The 25,317-nt window shown below is 40.3% G+C and overlaps 1 protein-coding gene across 1 annotated transcript in view; it reads left to right on the top strand.

Moving 5' to 3' along the window:
* The window catches only part of LOC132381175 (metabotropic glutamate receptor 4-like), a 1,091,809-nt gene that overhangs the window by 275,714 nt on the left and 790,778 nt on the right, over window positions 1–25,317 (top strand). The window lies entirely within an intron of this gene.

Raw genomic sequence — 25,317 nt, forward strand, 5'->3', positions numbered from 1 at the left:
GTGAGGAGGATATGTTATCACCAATCCACACAGACTGTGGTCTTACGGTTAGGAAGTCAAGGATCCAATTGCAGAAGGAGATACAGAGGCCCAGGTTCTGTAATTTCTCAAGAAGGATTGTGGGAATAATGGTGTTAAATGCTGAACTATAATCGATGAACAGCATCCTGACGTAGTTGTTTATGTTGTCCAGGTGGTCTAAAGCTGTGTGGAGAGCCACTGAGATTGCATCTGCCATTGATCTATTGTGGCAATAGACAAATTGCAATGGATCCAGGTTCTGGCTGAGGCAGGAGTTCAGTCTAGTCATGACCAACCTCTCAAAGCATTTCATCACTGCAGATGTGAGTGTTACCAGGCAATCGTCATTAAGGCAGCTCACATTATTTTTCTTAGGTACTGGTATAATTGTTGCCTTTTTGAAGCAAGTGGGAACTTCCACTGGTAGCAATGAGAGGTTGAAAATCTCTTGAATACTTCTGAGTTTTTCATTTGTGAGTGTGCACCCTATGAATGGTGAAGCCCACTCACATACAAACATGCCTTAATGTCCAGCACGTAGCCTGCTTTATTGTGAGTTAAAGGTTATCTGCATGAGTAGGTCACAGCCTGAGGTGTCAGCTTCTGGGAAATGGGTTCAAGGGGATAAAATTTTCATAAAAACCTCAATTGTCTGGACAATTCCCTCATTACTTAAACATTACAACTCAACCCTAGCAGTTGATAACATGAAGTACATCTGGCCTTTTCTGTTAGATGCTGGTTTTGTGCAGGTTAGAATTTTGTAACAGTGGATTGTATGAAAAATATTAATTGGCTTGCTACACAGCATCCATTTAACATAACTTTTCAAACTGAAAAATTCTCCAGCCCAAAATATTTCAGTCAACTTTAAATCAAATTACCTTTATTAGGGGGACCAGTTTGTTAATATATTAGATATTCTCACATCCTCTTTGACTAAAGCTGGGTTCAATAATTTATTAGCCTCACTTTATTTCCAATCAGGCCCATGACTCAAAATGGTAGTAAATTCATACTGCCTCCTCTTCATTTCACGTTGTCTGTAGGTACAAATGGGTCTATTAGCAATGAGTCAGCAGTGCCTCAGTGACACTTAAAATTTATTTTAGGTTTACAGTTACAATTCGTGATAATAGTCAACACATAGCATACTCACAGTACCGCCTTTATTTTGTGATATGAATTCAGAAGTTACTTTAAACGTGTCACTTTTTTAAAAATGTTGGTGAAGGGAATTTTGTGTGAATGTGTGAAGTACTTACAGTTTCCCTGTCTCCAGCACATTTGCTCACAAGATGAGGCTTTCTATTCCAGAAAAAGAAATGTCCTTTTACAGGAAGCATGGATTCCCTACCGCTGTGATTGATGGAGACCGATCTCACATCTCTTTTTCTCATACTCCAGGATTCACTCTGCCTCCTCCTGGACAGAACGGAGATAGGGTTCACCTGATCTTTAACTTTCACCTTATCTGTCTTGGTATCCAGCATGTCAACCTTCATCATTTCTGCCAACTGTAATCAACCTCACCACCAACCAGATCTTCTCTCCAGCCCTGTCCAATTTTCTCAGGGAGTGCTCCCTCTGTGATTGTCCAGTCAATTTGTTCATCCACACACATTCTTCCACTATTCTTGGCACTCCCCCCTGCTCACGCAGTAGACATTCCGTTAGACCTCCGTCCTCACGACCATCCAGGGACCTAACTGTCCTTCCAGGTGAGACAAATGTTCACATACATCTTCCCCCCCCCCCCCCCCCAAATTTGTACCATCTATTTTTCAAAAACTTTCTTTTGCCTCTTTTTCTGCTTTCAACAATCAGTCACCTGTCACAGTCTTCCAGCTTCACCCTGCTCACTCACGTATTTGACACTACCCGCCTCTCGTCTCACACCCCCATATCAGTCCACAAATCACCTTGGAATCCTTTCTGACCACACCATGCACCTCTCTATGCTGACCATCTCACCGCTCCACTCTCATTCCTAATGCAAATTTTCCACCTGAAATACCTTTCCTCCCATGTTTGCTTCATGACCCGCAGAGTTTCTCTAGTGCATTGTGTGTTGTTGTGCTGAGTGCTCGTCTGGGTTTATCACCAACGGCACTCCAAGCACTTATAGAGAAGGAATAAAGGTGAGATCTATTTTCTAAATGGGGAGCGAATTCAGAAAACAGATGGGCAAAGGGACTTGAAAGTCCTAGTTTAGGATTTGCTAATGGTTAACTTGCAGGTTACATTGATGGTAAGGCAAGAAAATACAATGTTAGCATTCATTCCAAGGGGATTAAATATAAAAGGAAGGCTATAATGGTAGGGCTTTATAAGGCATTGGAGTACTCAGTCCAATATTTTGGGCCCCATATCTATGGAAGGATGGGCTGGCATTGGAGAATGTCCAGGAGAGGTTTATAAGGATGATCCTAGGAGTGAGAATATGAGGAACGTCAGGTGGCTCTGGGTTTATATCTGTTTAAAATGTGGAGAATGATAGGGGATCTTGATTGTAGATGGAGATACACACATGCAAACTTGGCAGAAATACTTTTGGCATGTGAGGAAGTGAAAACAGTGAATGCAGGACATCTAGCTTCTGATTTAATCCTGAGTCTGGTAATTAAAAAGTTTAAAAACAGTAGAGAAATTAATCATGTTTAAACCTAATATTCCTTGTGGTTCAAACCCAAATGTATTGTCCAAATACAAATTTATTGCTTAAACATAATATTCAGTAATGAATACAGTTATTTATTTAATTATAGAACTTGGTTTCCTGTGGATCTTAGATGATCAAACCTAGTTATTCTGCTGATGAACTTTCAACTGTTCTGGGAGTTCTACCCCAATTGCTGAATATTCTAACAAATAACCATTTACACCTCCCACAAAAATCTGAAACCTCCATTAATACAAAGTCATATTGCATATGAAATGAAATAAGATTACCCTGGTCAAATCTTCAGGATGTGCTGTAATGATTCTATATTGCAAAGCATCCCTGCTTCCTTCATACAATGAAAATGGTTGAATGCTGGACTCATTCATAAGGCTTTTTTTCCCCCACTAACTTGCCCCTCCACTAGCTATCTCCAACCAAGCCATTTTTAAAAGGGCAGTCTAATTGTGAACAACTTTATCTGCAAGTCCCAATTCAGAGCTGATGATGTTTCAAAGGAGATCCATATTTGTCGTGTTAATGAAATTCCCTGTACATATGAAGCTCACAGAATATCTAGTATATAAATTAATAATCACTGCCATTATGGGTCCAAAATAGCACAATGGTGCTAAATTGCAGTGCAAGCTGAACTACTACAAACAGAAATGCAAAAGAAAAGTCTAAAACTTTGACAACCTTCTATAGATATGCAGTGGAGAGTATATTGACTGGCTTCATCACAGCCTGGAGTGGAAACACCCATGGCCTTGAATGGAAAATTCTTCCAAAAGTAGTGGATATGACCCACTACATGATAGGTAAAGGCCTCCCAACCACTGAGCACATCTACGTGAAACACTGCCATAGGAAGGCAGCATCCATCATCGGCGATGTCTATCACCAAGAACATGCTCCCTTCTCATTACTGCCTTCAAGAAGATTATACAGAAGCCTCAGGACTCACACTACCAGGTTCAGGAACAGATACTACTCCTCAGCCATCAGGACCTTGAACCAAAACGGATAACTTCACTCAACTTCACACGCCCCATCATTGAAATGTTCCCACAACCAATGGATTCTATGTCTCATGTTCTCAATATTACTGCTTATTTATCATTCCTATCTATTTATTTATTTATTTGTTTGTTTGTTTGTTTTAGTATTTGCGTAATCTATTGTATTTTGCACACTAGTTGAATGCCCAAGTTGGTGCAGTCTTTCATTGATTCTGTCATGATTGTTATTCTATGGATTTATTAAATATGCTCACAATGCAGTGAAACTCAGGGTTGTATATGGTGACATATATGTACTTTGGAAATAAATTTACTTTGAACTTTCAATAACTGAGAGGCAGAATTAAGTGTAGGTGGATGTGTCAGCACCACCGGGAGGGGTTGGGAGAAGTGATTGCTTCAGGAATCTAACAGTGAATGAGGAAGAAGCTGTTCTGAAGCCTGGACATCCAGGCTTTCAAGTTTCTGTATCTTCTCCCAGAAGGGAGAAGGAAATGGCCAGGGTGACAGGCATCCCTAATATGCCCATTAGCCTTCCTGATCCAGCACTCTAGGGAGGAAGAAGCTGATGACCCTGTGAAGGACTGAGCTTTGTTTACCACTCTCTGCAGGTTCCGTCTGTCAAGAGCAGAGCAGTTGCCATACCAGACTGAGATAAAAATTCTCAGAGTGATTTCTGTGGAGAAATATAACGCAACCAGATTCTAACAATAACTAATGTTACTTCCATACTGAATTAACATTTGTAGGTGCTGCATTCCACAATTTATGTTTCTCATAATTTATCATTCAAAGCATTTTGGATGGTATATGTTTTTCCTCAACAAACCTCCTAAACATAGACAAATTGTTTGTCCAAAGCACACTTCATGGCAATGATTGCCACATTTATCTACTCACCCAACACATATTTGCTTGCAAATTTCATGTAATTCATCTCTGTATTGGAGAGGCTAATCCAATACTAACAAAATATGTTATGTATTTCAAATATTGGTAATTGTCACATGTAATTGGGAACGTTCTTGCATTGGGCAATATTATAAAATGGTTTGAGATTGAAAGGAATGAAATACAATGAAGATATTAATCAGATAAGCTAAGATTTTTTCTCTGTATTACTGATTCATATAATAAGTTGATCAGAATTTCTTAAGTTTCCAAGGTAAATTATGGAGGAACTGTTTTCTCTGAGACGTGTATTTTTCTATATGTTCCATTGGATTTGCAATAGAGCTAAGACAATTTTCAGTTCTGATGCTGAAGTAACAGCAGTAATATTAATATCTCCTGAATATTTAATCAATCATGAAACAATTGTGTAAGATGATGAATCATTTGCTGAATTAATTAAATACATTTTGGATGGTGTTAAGTGGCCATTACACTTAGAAATTAGGAGAGTAGCTTGACACTTACTCCTTTATAGTCACACTTTACCCTGCCTACCTTCAACAATGTGTAGGGGAGTTGAACATTTTTAAAAGAGTAATGTATTTGCAACTGTTGTATTTGTGCCTCTGATCATAATTCATGGCAGCTGTTTCCATGCTGTGAGAGTGGTGGGGCACATTCTTAGATTATTTAAATCAGACTGTCTCTTCTCATAGGATGTTGTATTCGAAGGGAATTCCTCTGTGTTCACTTCCTAATAGTCAAGGCCCCCCAGACAGTTGAAACAGGGAGAGAATCTGTCTGGTTGAGGAGATGTGAAGCATTTACTCTGTCTTTTCTAGACAGAACTTCTCCCAAGCTTTTCAATCAGTAGCATGGCAAACATCACTTGTACTGTTGAGTTGGCCAATTGCCAAGTGAGAACTGAACTATAAAGTGTTCCTGCCACTTAATTCAACAGCCTTTTCCTGTCCTTGCCAAGCTTTCCCTATGTTCCACTGTAGCCTCAGCACCTTCCCCTGATTACTGAAGACTTTCCAGAGAAATCCCACCCCCCACCATTCAGCACATTGACAAGGAGCACATCCATAGGAAAGCAGCATTCATCATCAAAAACCCCACCATCCAAGCCACACTGTCTTCTCACTGCTGCCATCAAGAAGGAGGTTCAGGAGTCTTAGATCCCACACCACCAAGTTCAGGAACAGATATTACCCTTTCACCATCAGACTTCTCAGCCAGCGTGGTTAACTTTACCTGTCTTAACACAGAACTGATTCCACAATTTATGGACACTCTTTCAAGGACTCTATAACTCTAGTCCTCAATATTATACATTAACATATCTATTTATTCATTATTTCAATCTTTTTTGTATTTGCAGAGTTTGTCTTCTTTTGCAGATTGGTTGCTTGTCAGTCTTTGCACTGTATTTCTTTGTATTTACACTGAATGCCCATAAGAAAATGAATCTCAGAGTAGTATATGGTAGCATATATGTACTTTGATAATAAATTCACTTTGAACTTGAATATTATCTTGCCAGCTACTTTGGAAGAATGCAACAACTGGAGTATTTCAAAGTAGTGCAGACTTTGCTCGTTAGTGGCATCAATTAATACAACTTTCCCAAAGTAGACTGCTGAATTCCTTGCTCTTGAATTTCTGCATACCAGCAGCATCACTGACGAAGTTCCCCATCATTTTTTCCCCTGACTTGCAAGATTTATTTATACTGAAATGAAGGTGTGACCCACGTATGTTTCCTCTCTCATGACAGCAATTTAAATTTAGATTTGGGGCCTGTTGACTTTAGTGTTCCTTCTTTTCTGCTGACATTATAACAGTGCCCAGATTTTGATAGCTCTGCTTCAATTTTCTGTTCCCAATGAAAAATAAAGGAAGTGAATTTAATAGCTGAATGATTATTTTTTTCCAATGCTCTATCATTCCCCTCCAATACAAGATTTTGTTAGTTGTCTGTCTACTGTAGAAAATGATGATAGATTGGCTGACCTGTAGCATATCCCATTTCAATACACCATCAATGCCAAAGTACTACAGAGCAGATTGTCATCTAGAACTGTGCCAATTTCATCTCTCTGTAGTAAATATATGGCAATTCTAGTGACAAAGTAATGACAACTATTGTTATATATTATACCTGAAGCTTACTGAGAATACAAACATCTAAAAATGAAGCTTTGCCAGGGTCTGGACATCATTGGAAAGTCAACAATAATTGTCTGCAGAAGGTGGCAAGATGGCTTCTTAAACCATTACAATCATCCTGGTGGAGGTACTCCCAGACTGCTGTAGGATAGCAATTTATGGGATTTAAAACCAGAAGTGTGGGACAACTGGCAATATATTTTAAAGTTAGCTGGTGTGTGACATGGAAGAGAACTTGCCGACGGTGACGTTGCAATGTGCCTACTTCCTTTGTCGTGCTCAGTGATTACAATTGCAGGTTTATGAGGTGCTGCTGGAGTAGACTGGGAGTGTAAGTGTGGTATTTATTGTAGACTGGGAGTGTAAGTGAAGTGAATGTTGTAGACTGGGAGTGTAAGCGACGTGTATGTTATAGACTGGGAGTGTAAGTGACGTGTATGTTATAGACTGGGAGTGTAAGTGACGTGTATGTTGTAGACTGGGAGTGTAAGTGAAGTGAATCTTGTAGACTGGGAGTGTAAGTGACGTGTATGTTATAGACTGGGAGTGTAAGTGACGTGTATGTTGTAGACTGGGAGTGTAAGTGAAGTGAATCTTGTAGACTGGGAGTGTAAGTGACGTGTATGTTATAGACTGGGAGTGTAAGTGACGTGTATGTTGTAGACTGGGAGTGTAAGTGAAGTGAATCTTGTAGACTGGGAGTGTAAGTGACGTGTATGTTATAGACTGGGAGTGTAAGTGAAGTGTATGTTATAGACTGGGAGTGTAAGTGACGTGTATGTTATAGACTGGGAGTGTAAGTGAAGTGTATGTTGTAGACTGGGAGTGTAAGTGACGTGTATGTTATAGACTGGGAGTGTAAGTGAAGTGAATGTTGTAGACTGGGAGTGTAAGTGACGTGTATGTTGTAGACTGGGAGTGTAAGTGACGTGTATGTTGTAGACTGGGAGTGTAAGTGACGTGTATGTTATAGACTGGGAGTGTAAGTGAGGTGTTTATTGTAGACTGGGAGTGTAAGTGACGTGAATGTTGTAAACTAGGAGTGTAAGTGAAGTAAATGTTGTAGACTGGGAGTGTAAGTGAAGTGAATGTTGTAGACTGGGAGTGTAAGTGAAGTGAATGTTGTAGACTGGGAGTGTAAGTGAAGTGAATGTTATAGACTGGGAGTGTAAGTGAGGTGTTTATTGTAGACTGGGAGTGTAAGTGACGTGAATCTTGTAGACTGGGAGTGTAAGTGAAGTGAATGTTGTAGACTGGGAGTGTAAGTGAAGTGTATGTTATAGACTGGGAGTGTAAGTGAGGTGAATGTTGTAGACTGGGAGTGTAAGTGAGGTGAATGTTGTAGGCTGGGAGTGTAAGTGACGTGTATGTTGTAGACTGGGAGTGTAAGTGAAGTGAATGTTGTAGACTGGGAGTGTAAGTGAGGTGAATTTTGTAGACTGGGAGTGCAAGTGACGTGAATGTTGTAGACTGGGAGTGTAAGTGAAGTGAATGTTGTAGACTGGGAGTGTAAGTGACGTGTATGTTGTAGACTGGGAGTGTAAGTGACGTGTATGTTATAGACTGGGAGTGTAAGTGAAGTGAATGTTGTAGACTGGGAGAGTAAGTGAGGTGAATTTTGTAGACTGGGAGTGCAAGTGACGTGAATGTTGTAGACTGGGAGAGTAAGCAACATGAATACATGACATGCACTGCATCCACTCTGCCAACAGTGAAGAGAGGGAAGGTTTGAGGAGGTTGATCATTTACCAGTTGTGTAGAAAACATTTTCATGGATGTTGTCAAGCTTGTTGGGAGTTGTTAATAATGTATTTATACAAGTCAGTAGAGAGCATTCCTTCATACTCCTGAATTTTGCCTTGTTGCTGCTAAAAAGGCTTCAGGATTTCCAGAGGAAAGTCACTGACTTCTGGATATGCAGTCTCCAACCTACTCTTGCAGCTGTTATGTAGTTATGTAGCTGGGTCAATTGAGTTTCTGATCAATAGTGACCCTCAAGGTACTAATTATGATGACAGTACCATTGACAGCATCATAAAGAACTCCAACATCCAGGTCACATCCTCATCACTACTACAGGAGGGAGGACAGAAAGATGTATCTCTCCTTAAGGAGGGCAGGAGGTTCAGAATCCTTATGTCCCCCCAGTGCAAGGTTGCCAAAAATGTATTACCCAACAACCATCAGGCTCCTAAACTGGCATGAATAATTTCAGTTGCCACTGCTCTGAACTGATTCTCTGACCTATCGACTCACCTTCAAGGACTCTTTACAAATTATGTTCCAGATATTAATTTTTAATTTCACAGTTTGTCTTTTTTTGCACATTGTTTGTCTGTCTGTCTTTGGTTATGTACAGTTTTTCATAAATTCTATTGTATCCTAATGAATCTCGAGGTAGTATATGGTAACATATACTTTGATAATAAATTTACATCGAACTTTCCATGCAAAAGGTAAAGGCTTAGACTGCCCGTTTTGTGGCACAGGTCTAACTTGCTCATCATTATCACTTGTCTGAAGGTTGTCTAGGTTTTTCCGCACTCAGGTACAGACTGCTTTGTTTGCTGAAGAATCTCAATGCAATTGAAGATTGTTCAAACATCTGCAAGCATTCTCACTTTTGCCCTTATTCCCTCCACCGCTGGGGCATGAATGTTCAAGATCCTTTCAGTGAGAGATTTGACCAGCTCCAGGCCTTGCATCCCCACAATTCCTTATTAAGGAAAGAAATGAAAGCATTGTGGGTGAGACTTGATGTGAGCGAGGCTTGTTGTGGCACAGCGGGCCCTAGATCACCCGACAACTACAATGGACTAACGTGCCCTCTGTAACTGAAAATGGTGTAACAATATTGAGTAAATAAAAAGTTTAGAAGAAAATACAGCATAAAATTGTAACCGCAAGACATTCTGCAGATACTGGAAATCCAGATGAGCACATACAAAATGCTGGAGGAATTCAGCAGCTCAGGCAGCATCTATGGAGAGGAATAAACAGTTGACGTTTCAGGCCAAGACCCTCCATCAGGACTGGAAAGGAAGGGGGAGGGAACCAGAATAAGAAGGTGGAGGGAGGGGAAAGAATACAAGCTTGGTGATGATAAGTGAAGCCAGGTGGGTGGGGGGAGGGTAAAAAGCTAGGGAAAATTACCAGAATTTTTGAACATCAATTACTCGATCTCCTGATAATTTCCACCCCACCCACCTTTCCCTCTTCTTCTATTCTCCACTCTGGATCTCTGCTTTGCTCTTCTCTTTTCCTCAGCTGCCTATCACCTCCTGTTGATTCCTCTCCTTCCCTTTTTTCCATGGTCTACTTTCCTCTCCTATCAGATTCTTTCTTCTCCAGGCTTTTACATTTTCCACTATCACCTGGCAGCTTCTTACTTCATCTCCCCTCCCCCACCCACCTGGCTTCATCTATCATCACCCAGCTTGCACTCCTTCCCCACTCCCCGCATGCTTGCTCTAGCTTCTCTCCCCTTTCTTTTCCACTTCTGATGAAGGGTCTTGGCCTGAATCGTCAATTGTTCATTAATTCCCAAAGATATTGCCAGACAAGCACTTTGTATGTGCTATTCTGGATTTCCAGCATTTGCAGAATCTCAAGTCTACGATTTTGTGTTGCATTTTCTTTTAAACTTTTTATTTACTCAACATCATTACACTATTTACAATTAAAGAAGGCACTTTCGCCCTTTGAAGCTGTGCTAGTTCTGGGATCTTATGCCTGGTGTGTCCTTGTCTACAGCAAGCTTCACTCACATCACGTCTCACCCACAATGTGTTTGGTTCTTCCCTTAATAAGGAAATGTGGCGATGCTAGGCCGGGACCTGGGCAAATCCCTCACTGATAGGATCCTGAACATTCGGGCCTCGGGGTGGAGGGAATAAAGGCTGACGTGAGGATGTTTGTAGATGCTTGTACAATGTTCAATCGCATTCAAACTTAGCAAGCAAAGCAGCGCGTCCCGTAAAAACAAGACCATCTTCAGGCATGCGATAATGAATAGTAAGTTAGATTCAAGTCACAAAAGTGCAGTCTAAACATTTGCCCTTAGCATTGAAAGTTCAAAGATTTATTATTTACCATCAAAGTATATGTTACCATATACAAACTACCTTGAGGTTCATTTTTTGCAGGCATTTAAAGGATACAATAGAACTTATGAAAACTATACATAAACAAAGATTGAAAAACAACTATTGTGTCAAAGAAGACAAACTGTGAAATTAAAAATTAACACCTCTCCATCAACCTGGCTCCATCTATCATGTTCTAGCTTTTACACCTCCCCATCCCCCACCTTTTCTGACTCATTGTTCTGATTGGTTAGCTGTCATGGTGACCGCTGGTCTCTGCTGGGTCCCAGCCAGCCAGATAGCTGAGTGATCACCACTGGTGCCTATCCCAGGTTATCGATCGTTGCGAGCACTGGTTCCTCCGGTTCCCGCCACTCACCCCTTGTCGATATAATGTAGGATAGAAAACTTTCCTTTGCTGCAGTCAAGTTTCTTTATAAAATTGGATTATTTGCAACACCATCAGTATCTAGCTTTTCACAGGTATTTCTCTCTATTGTTTTATCAACCTAAATTTTCATAACACTATACATGTACTTGAAATCCTTGGTGTTAAACAAAATGAAAAGACTACAATTTATCTCATGGGTTGTCAAAATAAACTGGAAGGATCAAATATGGAAAGATTCCAACCCATGATAATTAAAATAAATACAGAAAATGTTTAACTCATTCTTACTCGATTGTCAGATGTAATTTGTGCATATGTAAAAGCTTATAGTATAGTACAGTAATATTAAGAAAGTGCATTAAATTGTGAGTAATTGGACCAATCAATTAATTGGGAAGCCACTTTTTTGGGACAGCTCCTTAGAACAAAAACTAACTGAGAAAACTTCTGGGATTTCCTTTGTTTATTTGGAACATTATGCCACTTCAGTTGGGTCAGGAGATTGTTGCCGATCAGTTTATAAGCAACGTCAGCCACGAGCACTTAGGTGGCCTTTAGACATTACACTGTGCTTAGAGTAAACCATTTTTAAAAAATGGCATTGGTTGTGTGTGTTTGTGTTCAAAGAGCGTTGAATTTTTGTTGCTGATAATTGGCACGAAATAAGCGGTAAGTGAATTCAGAACTGTTTTGCTCACTGCAGTTTTAAACATTTAAGCTTGGAGATGCCAGAAATAATGTAATAAGTAGTAAAAATGAAATGATTTCACTACTTCAACGAGTTAGGAACTATGAAGGATTTGAAGGTATTAACAACCATCTTGAATGTTATAATAAATATGAAGATTTGGAGGATGCAGTTGTCAAAATTGGTTTATGAAGGAAGCAGATTGTCTACACTAGGGGCTGAACTGATTTGTTTATTTACAGTTTATCCACAGAATTCCTCCATTGATAACTATTGGGAACAAATACAGTTTTATAGTACTGTCGTAGTACTGATATTGTTCTAATGTGTTCTGCATTTCATTTAAATACATAATTTGTTATTTTGTTATACAGTAGTTTGTCTTTTTTAATACCTTTTTAAATATTTCCATGGAGATTCAGCTCAAAAGGGCAGCCAGTTAATTGGGCCAAAATGTACTGGTCCTACTTAACTGGAATTCACAGTATCTGAATAAACAATATGTTACAAAATGGAAACAGTATCTAGTGAAGATATTACCATCTAGAAATAATGGATCAAATTGCAGAACACTGCCTTGTCTGGCATCAGCATAAGTATTTATTGTTTATAAAGTATTAGTATCAAACTAAATGTTAACCTTTCCCTGCAATTCCACAGTTTCTCAACAAGTTAAAGAGATGAGAATTTAAAATTACTCTGTTTGGAATCATTTTATTTTTTGATCAGAACAAACTGAAGTCTATTTCTGTTTTAAAGCAAAATAAGTCATGGGAAAAGATCCAGTTTTTAAAGTATTCTGTAATCTAAGCATTGCATGACCACTTCATATGGATTCCTTGGCATTAGATGATAATTAATCAATCCCTTATCTCTGCAGTAGCTTTAATGGCAACAAAGCACATTGTGACAGGGTCAGCATTTTTCTAATGGTGTCAGACACTTGAGATTTGGCAAATGGTCTTGTTGTCTCCATCAAAATGGCAGAGAATGTTAATATTTTCTACACAGTCTGTGCACTCAACGCTAAGTAGAACAGAATGCTTTGCACTTGTTGCTCCTGAACAACAAGTGACCTAACATTTCATGTTCACCTTTCATTGCACCTGTCAGTGGTTAAGCTTCTCATGCTGTAATTTATAATATAATTGTGGCTTATGAAGAGAGCTTGGGTTTGTTGACTTTGTTGTGAGTATTTAATGGTTTCCTCTGAAAGGCTTGTCCCCTCAATGAGCAATTATTTTCACTAAAATGCTTTTACTCTGCTTTCTAGCCATAATGTTAGCAAAAAAAAAACTTATTAATAAAATATTTGTAGCTTGGATGGACACAAACAGTATGTCACAAAGGATGTTATTCAAGCTGTCAGATCTGAGCTGGCTTATCTCCCCTCAGTGCTCTTTAACTATTTTCCTCAACTACCTATTCTTACTTCTTTCTTAAAGTCCTGAGTTACTTTTTACTACAATCCCCATTGGCAGCGAACTTGAAAATCCTAGCTACTTCAGATTATAAACAGTAAAATAAAGTGATAAGGCAATGTTGATAGGTTGCTTGTCCACATTCCCTATTTTTGTGAGAATTTGTCAGTCCATACTTCACACAGATTGGCAACAAGCAAGGGAACAGTGTAACATGTTACTGTGGAATTATTAGCTACTCAGCAGTGTGGTGTCTTTTACTCCAGTTGGAACTCAGAAGAAAATATATCAAAATATTTATTGATTGAAAATAAATAACCATATTTTTTTTCTATGGCAAAGAATAAGTGTAGTCATCTCTGCCAGATATTTCAAAGTTGGTTTAACTTATTTTATCCTTCCGAGGGGACTGGGTACATTGCCAGTTCAATTTTACAATCCATTGCAACCACTCATCTTAACAAGTCCAGTGGAAATTATTCTGCTCATCATGCAAATAAGTTGCAGTTCACTTACATGAGGCAAAATAATATAGATTGATATAGGATGAAGTATGATTAGCTTACAACAAAGAAACTCAATGATTGGCTCCTAGGACAAATGCTAAGAGGATCTTAAATGCAAGTATAGGTAATCTGGGTTTAACACCCCCGTCCTATTCTGCAAATGGAGTATTACCTGAGAAGCTGTTGATTTTGTGTTGCTGGCTGCCCACACTATGGAGCCATGATTGGGAAAATTTACAAGTGTCTTACAAGCACTTGATCTGTGAAGTAATGGAATACTATGATAATAGAACCATTCTTGTCATTTAATGGGCTCTTGTTCTCGATTCCCTTGTCTTTGACAAATGGTTGTACACATTAATATGATTTTTTTTGCTGGAGGCATGTGAATAAACAATTAACGTGGTATGAGTTTATGAGTTTGGAATGTCGTTATTTTTCTGCACTTGGTAACCCCATCCAACTCATTGTAGTTTAATATGCATGTCATGAACATCTATGAGTGTTGAAAGGTGGAAGTCTAAGGTGTAGTGGTGATCTATTCTATCTGATCAAGTTCATCACTGGACCCATCATTGAATTTAGTGCGCAATAGCACTTTGCATCTAGTCTACATCTTTACACCAGCTGGTGTCTGAACAGGGAGCCTATTGAATTAGATAGTGAACTGATCTGATGGCTAAAGGTAAATACAATTAACTGCATAACTTAGTTTTAATGATCCATTAGAAATGTTAGTATTATTTGAAGATCAGTTTTAATTATTGAAGTTTGTTTACATTTGAAGTCAGAAGTTTACATACACCTTAGCCAAATACATTTAAACTCAACACGTACAAACAAGTTGGAGGAATTCAGCAGGTCGGGCAGCATCCGTTGAAACGAGCAGTCAACGTTTCGGGCTGAGACCCTTCGTCAGGACTGAAGAAAGAGGGGTCAGGGGCCCTATAAAGAAGGTGGGCGAAGGGTGGAAGGTGCCAGGTGGAAAAACTAATCAGAGGAACGATCAAGGGGTGGGGGAGGGGATAGGCCATAGAGGTGAAGAAGGAATGTAAGGGAAAAGCACTATGGGTAGTAAAAGAAGGCAGAATCATGAGAGGCAGAGTTAAAGTGGGATGGGGGAAGGGAGAGGGAGGGAATTACAGGAAGCCGGAGAATTCGATGTTCATACCAAGTGGCTGGAGACTACCCAGATGGTATATGAGATATATGAGGTGTTGCTCCTCCAACCTGAGTTTGGTCTCATCATGGCAGTAGAGGAGGCCATGTATGGATATATCCGAATGGGAATGTGAAGCAGAGTTGGCAACCGGGAGATCCTGTCTGTTGTGGCGGATGGAGCGAAGGTGCTCAACATTTAAACTCAGTTTTTCACAGTTCCTGACATTTAATCCTAGAAAACATACCCTGTCTGAGGTCAGTTAGGGTCACTACTTTATTTTAAGAATGTGAAATGTCAGAATAACAGTAGGGAGAATGATTTATTTCAGTTTTTTATTTCTTTCATCACTTACCCAGTGGGTCAGAAGTTTACATACACTTTGTTAGTATTTGGTAGCATTGCCTTTAAATTGTTTAACTTGGGTCAAACATTTTGGTAGCCTTCCACAAGCTTCTCACAATAAGTTGCTGGAATTTTGTTCCATTCCTCCAGACAGAACTGGTGTAACTGAGTCAGGTTTGTGGGCCTTCTTGCTCACACATGCTTTTTCAGTTCCGCCCACAAATCTTCTATCGGATTGAGGTCAGGGCTTTGTGATGGTCATTCCAATACCTTGACTTTTTGTTATTAAGCAATTTTGCCACAACTTTGGAGGTGTGCTTGGGGTCATTGTCCATTTGGAAGACCCATTTGTGACCGAGCTTTAACTTCTTGGCTGATGTCTTGAGATGTTGCTTCAATATATCCACATAATTTTCCTTCCTCATGATGCCATCTATTTTGTGAAGTGCACCAGTCACTCCTGCAGCAAAGCACCCCCACAACATGATGCTACCACCCCCATGCTTCACAGTTGGGAAGGTGTTCTTTGGCTTGCAAGCCTCACCCATTTTCCTCCAAACATAATGATGATCATTATGGCCAAACAGTTCAATTTTTTGTTTCATCAGACCAGAGGACATTTCTCCAAAAGTAAGATCTTTGTCCCCATGTGCACTTTCAAACTGTAGTCTGGCTTTTTTATGGCGGTTTTGAAGCAGTGGCTTCTTCCTTGCTGAGCAGTCTTTCAGGTTATGTCAATATAGGACTCATTTTGCTGTGGATTTAAATACTTGTCTACCTGTTTCATCCAGCATCTTGTCAGGGTCCTTTGCTGTTGTTCTGGGATTGATCTGCACTTTTCACACCAAAGTATGTTCATCTCTCGGAGACAGTATGCATCTCCTTCCTGAGCAGTATGATGGCTGCGTGGTCCCATGGTGTTTACACTTGCATACTATTATTCGTACAGATGAACATGGTACCTTTAGGAATTTGGAAATTGCCCCCAAGGATGAACCAGACTTGACATCATCTTCTGACCTCAATCTGATAGAAGATTTGTGGGCAGAACTGAAAAAGTGTGTGCGAGCAAGGAGGCCCGCAAACCTGACTCAGTTACACCAGTTCTGTCTGGAGGAATGGAACAAAATTCCAGCAACTTATTGTGAGAAGCTTGTGGAAGGCTACCAAAATGTTTGACCCAAATTAAACAACTTAAAGGTAATACCACCAAATACTAACAAAGTATATGTAAACTTCTGACCCACTGGGAAAGTGATGAAAGAAATAAAAGCTGAAATAAAATCATTCTCTCTACTATTATACTGACACTTCACATTCTTAAAATAAAGTAGTGATCTTAACTGACCTCAGACAGGGAATGTTTTCTAGGATTAAATGTCAGGAATTGTGAAAAACTGAGTTTACATGTTGTTATGAATGTACCACAGCTTTGAGGGGCCAAAGGGTGCGGGGTAGCCCCCTCCTTTGAGAGAATCACAAGATCACTATTGAGTCCATTCAGGAGACCCAGAAAATGGGAGAGAGAGATGTGCCGAATACCTCGTTCCACCGCGATGCAAAATAATGCGACATTGACTGTTGTCTCCTGGAGACCACGTTTGTGGATTGGGGACAGTACTACGTGCAAGCCCTCGGGCAAAGTGGGCTGGTTGAGAGAGAGATTGCATCATCCCAACCTGATTGACATCTGAGACCCCGTGAGGAAGTATAAAAGACGGTCTGGGGGAACACCCCCTTCAGACGCACCAGAAGAAACGCTAACGATCCCGTTGTAGCGGGAAGCCATTTGAAGGAAGTCACGTGCGTTCGATTCTGTTGTTGGAATCGGTGACTGGAACCACGGAAACCAGCTTTTAGCTAACAACGGGGAAGCCCGCTCCCCTGATTCAACGGATTCGCTTCATAAAAGACCCGGGCAAGTTTCTTTTCTCACCAATCTTTCTCTCTCTCTCCAACAAGTGAAAACTCAGCGGTCCCCCAAAAGGCTGAAGCCTGCAGGACCTGAGTGACTTTTATATTTCCTTCGGACAATATATTATCCCCCTAGACAAATGATCGAGCTGTTTCTTATTGAGGGTTATTATTAGACCCGCGCTTTTAGATTGAGTAGTGACGACGTATATTAGCTGAATGTTTGTATTAATCTTATTTTTGTGCCCCTTTATAAATAAAGACTTTTAAAAATAGTACCATCAGACTTCAACGGACCTCTCTATTTTTGCTGGTAAGTGATCCAGTTACGGGATAACAATGTATTTGGCTAAGGTGTATGTAAACTTTTGACTTCAACTGTATGTGTACACTAAAGGAAAGGAAAATTGCTGATTAATCTTAGATTATAATAGCTGAGGTACCTGAAATTCAGAGTCTATTCTGCTTTATCAATAACTGTAGAGTGTGGAGATCTGGAAAAGGTGTAATGTTTGGGTGGCCTCCAACCTGATGGCCAACCTGATACCATCGATTTCTCCAACTTCCAAAATTTCAACCCCTCTCCTTTCATTTTCCATTCCCTATGCTGGCATCACTCTTAATCCTTCTGACCTGCTCATTATCTCCCTTTGGTGCCCCTCTTCCTTCCCTTTCTCCTAAGGTCCACACTTCTCTCCTAACAGGTTACCTTTTCTTCAGCCCTCTTCCACCTCCCAAAATCTTACATCATTCCCCCCCCCACCTCACCAACCCACATTCCCCTCACATGGTTTCTAGATAGTAGTCAATCCCCTCTTCCCACCTTTTTATCTGCCTTCTTCCCCCTGCCTTTCCATTCTGGATGAAGAATCTTGGCCCAAATTATCAACTGTTTATTCCTCTCCATAGATGCTGCCTGACCTGCTGTGTTCCTCCAACTTGTTGTGTGTGTTGCATCTGCAGAATCTCTTGCCTTTATGATGTATTACCGCTGGTGAGTCTGGGCTCTGGGACAGGTCAATTCATGTCATAGAAATGAATTTCAAGGCGATGTTCCACGAGTATATGCAACTACATATTGTGCAATCACACCTTTGTGAACTGATTTTCTGCAATGTCTTTGAAATAAGTTTGACAAATTTGATCAACATAGATCAGTGACTTTGATTTCTGTTTGTAGGGCATTTGTTTGGAAGGTTAAATCACTTGGCCAGTTCTAATCAAGAAAGATCTTGATTGACCTTCGGCTTAAATTACTTTACCTTATATCATTTAATAAGGTGGGTCAAAAGAAAACTGCATTCTTCATTGCAAGTTAAGAACTTGCTCCAATTAACATTTATTGATGACAATTGCAGACTTCAAGAATTGTCTTTGGCCTTAAGTATTTCTTAATGCTACTCCTGGAAACCCTGGCTTCAATATTTCTGGGCAAATCCTCATGTATGAGACACTTGAAACCTTTGAAATAGCTTCTATCACATTGGTTACCCTAAAAATGGAAAAACATTAAAAATCCTGCTGAATATGTGTTTTCTCACATTTAGTTGATCTACGTATCTCTTCTGGGTCCATGGTCTGTCTCAGTGTTTGCAACATTTATACACTGCTCTCATTTTTCGAAAAGGTAACACCTTGTGGTAGATGCCGTTGACATAACAGTTTAGACCATTAATAATTGTTTGTAGTGCCAGAAGACACAGGATTAATTTCCTCATCTGACAATCTACTACAAATCAACTTAGCAGGGATACTAACTCAGTTAAAATAAACACATTAACATAAGCAATAGTCGTATATTACTTTATACTCTCCTTTACCACCTTTAATGTAAATTTTTCACAAGTAGAGCTCTTACTTCTTGAACATGTACACTCATTGTATATACTGTGATAAACTCTACATTTTCTTGAAAAAATTGTGTTTAGTTTATTAGTTGTAATTATTAACTACTTCAAGTGTTTTGGCTTTTCAGCTTAAATCAATTTTATTTTTGATTAATTGTTACTATTTCATGAACCACACTGAATATTTCAGCTGGCTGTCAAATAAGTTTCTGCAGTTTCATGAAGGTAACTTATTCTGCTCCTCCTGTTCACATGTAGGGTTGTGTCACCAGGCATTCATTAAAAATGAGCCCAGGAAATCAGTGCTAGCAGGAAATGCTGACCGGATATTTTCCTTTTGTAGTTTAGCAATGATTGTTGGCTTAACGTTTTTGTGATGCTACTTCATTCATTGTTGCCACCCAGGAATCAATTTGGTTATTTCAACTGGGTCAATATTCCTGCTAAGATAATTGGTAGGAGATCATCAGATGAGGAAATTAAAACTTTCAGCTGCTGATGTTGTCAGCAGTGATTAATATTCTTAAGTGTTTGTGTCAATAGATTGAAAAGCTCATTTATTATCAAAGTATACAACTCTGAAATTTTTCTTCTCTAGATAGCCACAAAACCAAGAATGAAAAGATAGTAGCTTGATCAACAAACTTGCAAATCCCTCCGCACTGCACAAAACAAAACAAACAAAGATGGAACTGTCACATCGACCCTCCCCCTAATTCCCCTCCCATGCATACAGAAAAATGAGAACAATCGAGTGAAAAACACAGAATATATAAAAAGAACTATGAGTGAAAAAAATGTCCATAGTTCAAGTCCACATTGAAAATGCAGAAGACATGGGTTATATTCTCCAGGCAGAGCGTCAGCCTCTCCCCTGTCCAGTAGCAGAGCGATCCCACCTGCGATCAAAAGGCAGTTTCCTATCTCCCTCCCAGATTCTACCATGTGGATATTATATTTTCCAAGAAAAAATGAGAGCAGTGAATTAATACAATTTTAAATCACACTTTATGATTTTTGCAAGGGCAGACATGGCTTGTCACCTTAGCATGTTTAACAGCAAGTCCAAACTATTATATTTATTTCCACTTCCTTGCCTGGCACTGTGTTTTGCTCTTATACTCTGAGGAACAAGGGACTGGACTACATGATATGAGCACATAATCTACACCAACATTTCAGTACAGTGCAGTACTAAGTGGATAGAAAAGTCCCTCTACTATAATTTTGAAATCACCTCAGGTGAAAAGCAGATCCATACATGATTCCACAACAAGATTGCATCACTTGAGAGATAATAACCAGATGAATGGTGGTAGACTGTAACAAATTTAGTTTCTCTTATCCACTCACAAAAGCTGCCATTGGAAAATGCTGCTTTCATGATATCCATGGGAAAGAAATGAAGCATTTAATTCTATATTTTGTGCACCACAGTTCCTGAGAAGACAGTGGGTTATGCAGAGGGAGAGAGTCATTAAAATAAACAAGTAGAGGCATTCAGTGCATGTTGTGCACCATTGTTCCCAAGGAGATATTGAATTGCATAGAGGGAGACAGAGTTTAAAAGAGGCAAGCAAAGGCAGTAGGCATCTTTCGCACACCACTGTAACTGAGGAGACATTGGGTTGAGCATAATTAGGCATTTGGCAAGGTCCAAAAAAAACAAAGCAACACGCACAACAAGCTGGAGGAACTCAGCAGGTCGGGCAGCATCTGTGGAACCGAACAGTCAATGTTTCAGGCTGAGACCCTTCATCAGGACATAAGGGGGGGCAGGGGCCCTTAAAGAAGTGGGGGGAGGGTGGGAAGGAGAAGGCTGGTAGGTGCTAGATGAAAAACTAGTAAGGGGAAAGATCAATGGGTGGGGGGGGGAGCAGGGAAGGGGTAGGCAGGAGAGGTGAAGAAGGAATGTAAGGGGAAAGCACTATGGGTAGTAGGAAGAGGCAGAACCATGAGGGAGGTGATGGGCAGCTGGAGGAGGAGGCAGAGTGAAATTGGGATAGGGGAAGGGAGGAGGACAGAATTACTGGAAGTTGGAGAATTCAATGTTCATGCCAAGGGCCTGGAGACTACCCAAACAAAGTTGTGTTAAAGCAGAGCGGCCATTGTGTGAGTGTGCATGCATTAGAGTGAGGAGCTGAGGCTTTGGTGAGTAGAGGTAGATTTTCTTTTGTTATTTATTCTTTCTTTGTTATTGTACATTTTGAGCAGTTGGAATATGAGGCAAGTTAGTGGAATGCTCTTCTTTCAGGAATGTAAGAAGGCAGGGAGATATCCAATGTCCCTGATAACTGCACCTGCAAGAAATACATCCAGCTGCAGCATGTAACAGACCATGTTATAGAGTCGGAGCTGGAACAAAATGAACTCTGGATTGAAGTGTTAATAGACAGAACTTTCAGGGAGGTAGTTACATACGAGATACAGAACACAGCTAAATAAATGACTATCAGAAGGGGGGAAAGGGGATAGGCTGCCAGAGCAGAGTATCCCTGTGGCTGTTCCCCTCGACAGGTATGACACTGTGGATGTTGTTGGGGATGGAATGATCCAGCAGAGGAAAGCCACAGCCATCAGGTTCCTGGCACTGAGTCTGGCTCTGTGGCTCAGAACTGAAAGAGGAGAAGAGGTGAGCTGTAGTGATAGGGGATTTATTGGTAGGGGGGAACAGAAAAGAGTTTGTGAGCATGAGAACCAGATTCCTGGATGGTATGTTGCTTCCCAAGTGCCATGGTCAGGGTCTTAATGAATCTAGTCCACAGCGTTCTTAAGCGGGAAGGAGAGCAGCCAAAGGTTGTGTTCCAGGTCAGTACCAGTCATGGATAGGAGGGGTAATGAGGTCCTGCAAAGTGAGTTAGGTGCTAAGTTAAACAACAAGACCACCAGGATTGTGATCTCAGGATCATTATCGATGCCATGTGCTAGCAAGGCCAGAAATAGGAATATCATAGTGTTTAAAATGTGGCTAAGGAGTTGGTGTAGGAGGGAAGGCTTCAGATTTTTGGATCAATTGGCTCTGTTCCAAGGAAGGTAGAACCTGTACAGAAGAGCCAGTTTGAATCTGAACTGGATGGGGACTGATATCCTAGTGAGAAGGTTTGCAATTTAAATGAGTTGCAGGGAAACGAAAATCAGAGCACCAGAACTGAGAGTGGAGTGGTCCTGAAGAAAGATGTTGTAGAGCCTACAAAGTCAGGAATCAAAAGATTAAGTATGGCGGGCCTAATGTTATGGGTTATGCATATTTTAATGCAAGAAATGTTGTAGGAAAGGCATAATATGATCTTAGAGCATTTATCACACATAGAATTATAACATTGTAGCCATTAGTGAGACTTGGCGGCTGGAGGGGCAGGACGGGCAGATCAGCGTTCCAGGGTTCTGTTGCTTTAGATGTGATAGAGTGGGAGGGATTTAAAGGAGGGAGGGGTGGCATAACTAGTCAGGGAAAATGCACACCAGTGCTCAGTCAGGACATACCGGAGAGTTTGTATAGTGATGCTTTGAGTAAAAGCTGAGGAATAAGAAAAGACCATCCAACAGTCCATGGGATTTGGAGGAGTAAATTTATAGAGAGATCGCAGATTGTTGTAAGAAACATATGGTTGTGACAATCAGAGATTTTAACTTTCCACATATTAACTGGGACTTTCATACCGTAAAAGGACTAGATGGGAAAATGTGTTTGTCAAATGTGTTCAGGAAAGTTTCCTTAATCAGTACAGAGAAGTCCCAACAAGAGAGTTTGTGATACTGGATCTCCTATTAGGGAATGAGACAGGACAGGTGATAGAAGCTTGTGTAAGGGAACACCTTGCATCATAATGTCATTATGCAGGGAGGGGGTAGGCAGGAGAGGTGAAAAAGGAATGTATTTCCCAATTTCACTCTGCCTCCTCCTCCAGCTGCCCATCACCTCCCTCATGGTTCCGCCTCTTTCTACTACCCATAGCGATCATAATGTCATTTGACTCAAAGTAATCATAGAAGAGGATAGCTCTTCTCCTCGGGGTACGATTCTAAGTTGGAGAAAGACTATTTTGGATAGTATCAGAAGGGATCTGACAAGTGTTAATTGTGATAGGTTGTTTCTGGCAAAGCTGTATTTGATAATTGGGAAGCCTTCAAAAGTGAAATTTTGAGAATACGGATATTGTATGTTCTTATCAGAATAAAAGGCAATGATAAAAAGCTTATGGAACCTTGGTTTCTGATAGATATTGAGACCCTGTGTGTAGCAGGTATTGGCAGATAGGAACAAATGAGGTACTTGAGGAGTATAAGAAATGCAAGAGAACAATTTGGAAGGAAATATGGGGGGCTAAAAGAAGTCATGTGGTCGCTCTAGCAGACAGGTGAAGGAGGATCCAAAGGGATTCTACAGATATATTAAGAGCAAAAGGATAGCAAAGGAAAAAATTGGTCCTCCTGAAGCTCAGTGTGGTTATCTATGTGTGGAGCTGAAAGAGATGGGAAAGAGTTTAAGTAGATGTTTTTGCATCTGTATTTACTTGGGAGACTGACACAGTGTCTATGGAACTGAAGCAAAGTATGGACCCTGAACGCATGATAGAGGAGGTGTTTTCTGTCCTGAGGCAAATGATAGTACATAAATTCCCAGGGCCTGACAAGGTATTCTTTAGGATCCTGAGGGAGGCCAGTGCAGAAACTGCAGGGGCTCTTGTAGAGATATTTCAAACATCCTTAGCCACAGGTAAGGTGCTGGAGAATTGGAGGATAACCAATATTGTTCCATTGTTTAAGAAAGGTTCTATAATTAAACCAGCAAGTTATAGGCTGGTGAGCCTGACATCAGTAGTGGGAAAGTTATTGGAAGGTATTCTAGGGGAGTGGATGTATAAATGTTTGGATGGACAGGAACTGATTAGGGATTGTGAACAAGGATGGGGAATCATGTCTAGTCAATCTTATACAGCTTTTCAAGAAAGTTAAAGTTCATAGAAGCAAGGTAGTGGAGGTTGTCTATATTGATTTGAACAAGGCCTTTGACGAGGTCCCTCATGAGAGGTTGGTCAAGAAGGTTCAGTCGCTTGGCATTCAAGAGGAAGTAATAAACTGGATTAGACATTAGCTTTGTGGGAGAAGCTAGAGAGTGGTAACAGATGGTTGCCTTGCTGACTGGAAGCCCGTGACAAGTGATGTTCAGCAGGGATTGTTGCTGGGTGGGTTGTGAGTCATCTAATTCAAGGATCTAGATGATGATGTAAACTAGATGTAATAGGCTGATGATCAGACCCAAACTATTCAGGTGTCCAGGAGACATTGTAATAAGCGTACAAGCACAACAAAAGTAACCTAAGTCTAAATTATTACTATAATATAGAAAGCTCAAATAAACCACACCAAGTACTACATAGCAAGTCATAAAGATTTCCACAGATGTTTCAAGGCTCACGATTCTTAGTCACCACTTGATTGCTGCTGTTAACAGGGGAACTCTGAATTCCAACTCACTGATGAAACCACCCCTGGGTCCCAGGCATCGATTGGAATTTCTGCTCCTTAGTTGAAGTCCAGTGAACCCAGGGAAGGTACCCCAATAAAAATGAGTTCCACAAGCATGAAGAGACACACAAAGATAGACAACCTCTTTGGTCCTTTTTTTTCATGCCATTAACTCAGGTGTTTTCTTTCAATCAAGCATCACATGCTCTTTAACATGGTGTTCAGCATACCCTATTAGACACCTTAATGGTGACTCCTTATTCACCAGTCCTCCAATGTTTTGGACATAACATTCTTTTGACTTACAAAGAACATTCATATTACATATAAGCAATAAGTCCAAGTCAAGAAAAAGAATCCAGCAAGCCAATTTGACAGACACTAAGAAAGAACCCAGCTGCTGTCAGCAAACATTTAACATTAACAAACCTACTGTGTTTACCTTGTACGGATGCTCTACATGCTGTGAGCTCACAAAGTTAAAATGTCATCTTGAACCATGCATTCATTGAATGTTTCATGAGAACCTTCATCAGGACTGGAGAAAAAAAGATGAGGAATGGGTTAGAAGGTGAGGAGAGGGGAGGAAGAAATGCAAGGTGATGGGTGAAAGTGAGAGGAGGGAAGGGGTGAAGTAAAGAGCTGAGAAGTTGATTGGTGAAAGCGATACAGGGCTGGAGAAGGGGGAGTCTGTTAGGAGAGGACAGTTGGCCATGGAAGA

The sequence above is a fragment of the Hypanus sabinus genome, chromosome 25, assembly GCF_030144855.1.
Source record: "Hypanus sabinus isolate sHypSab1 chromosome 25, sHypSab1.hap1, whole genome shotgun sequence".
In the NCBI taxonomy this organism is placed as follows: Eukaryota; Metazoa; Chordata; class Chondrichthyes; order Myliobatiformes; family Dasyatidae; genus Hypanus; species Hypanus sabinus.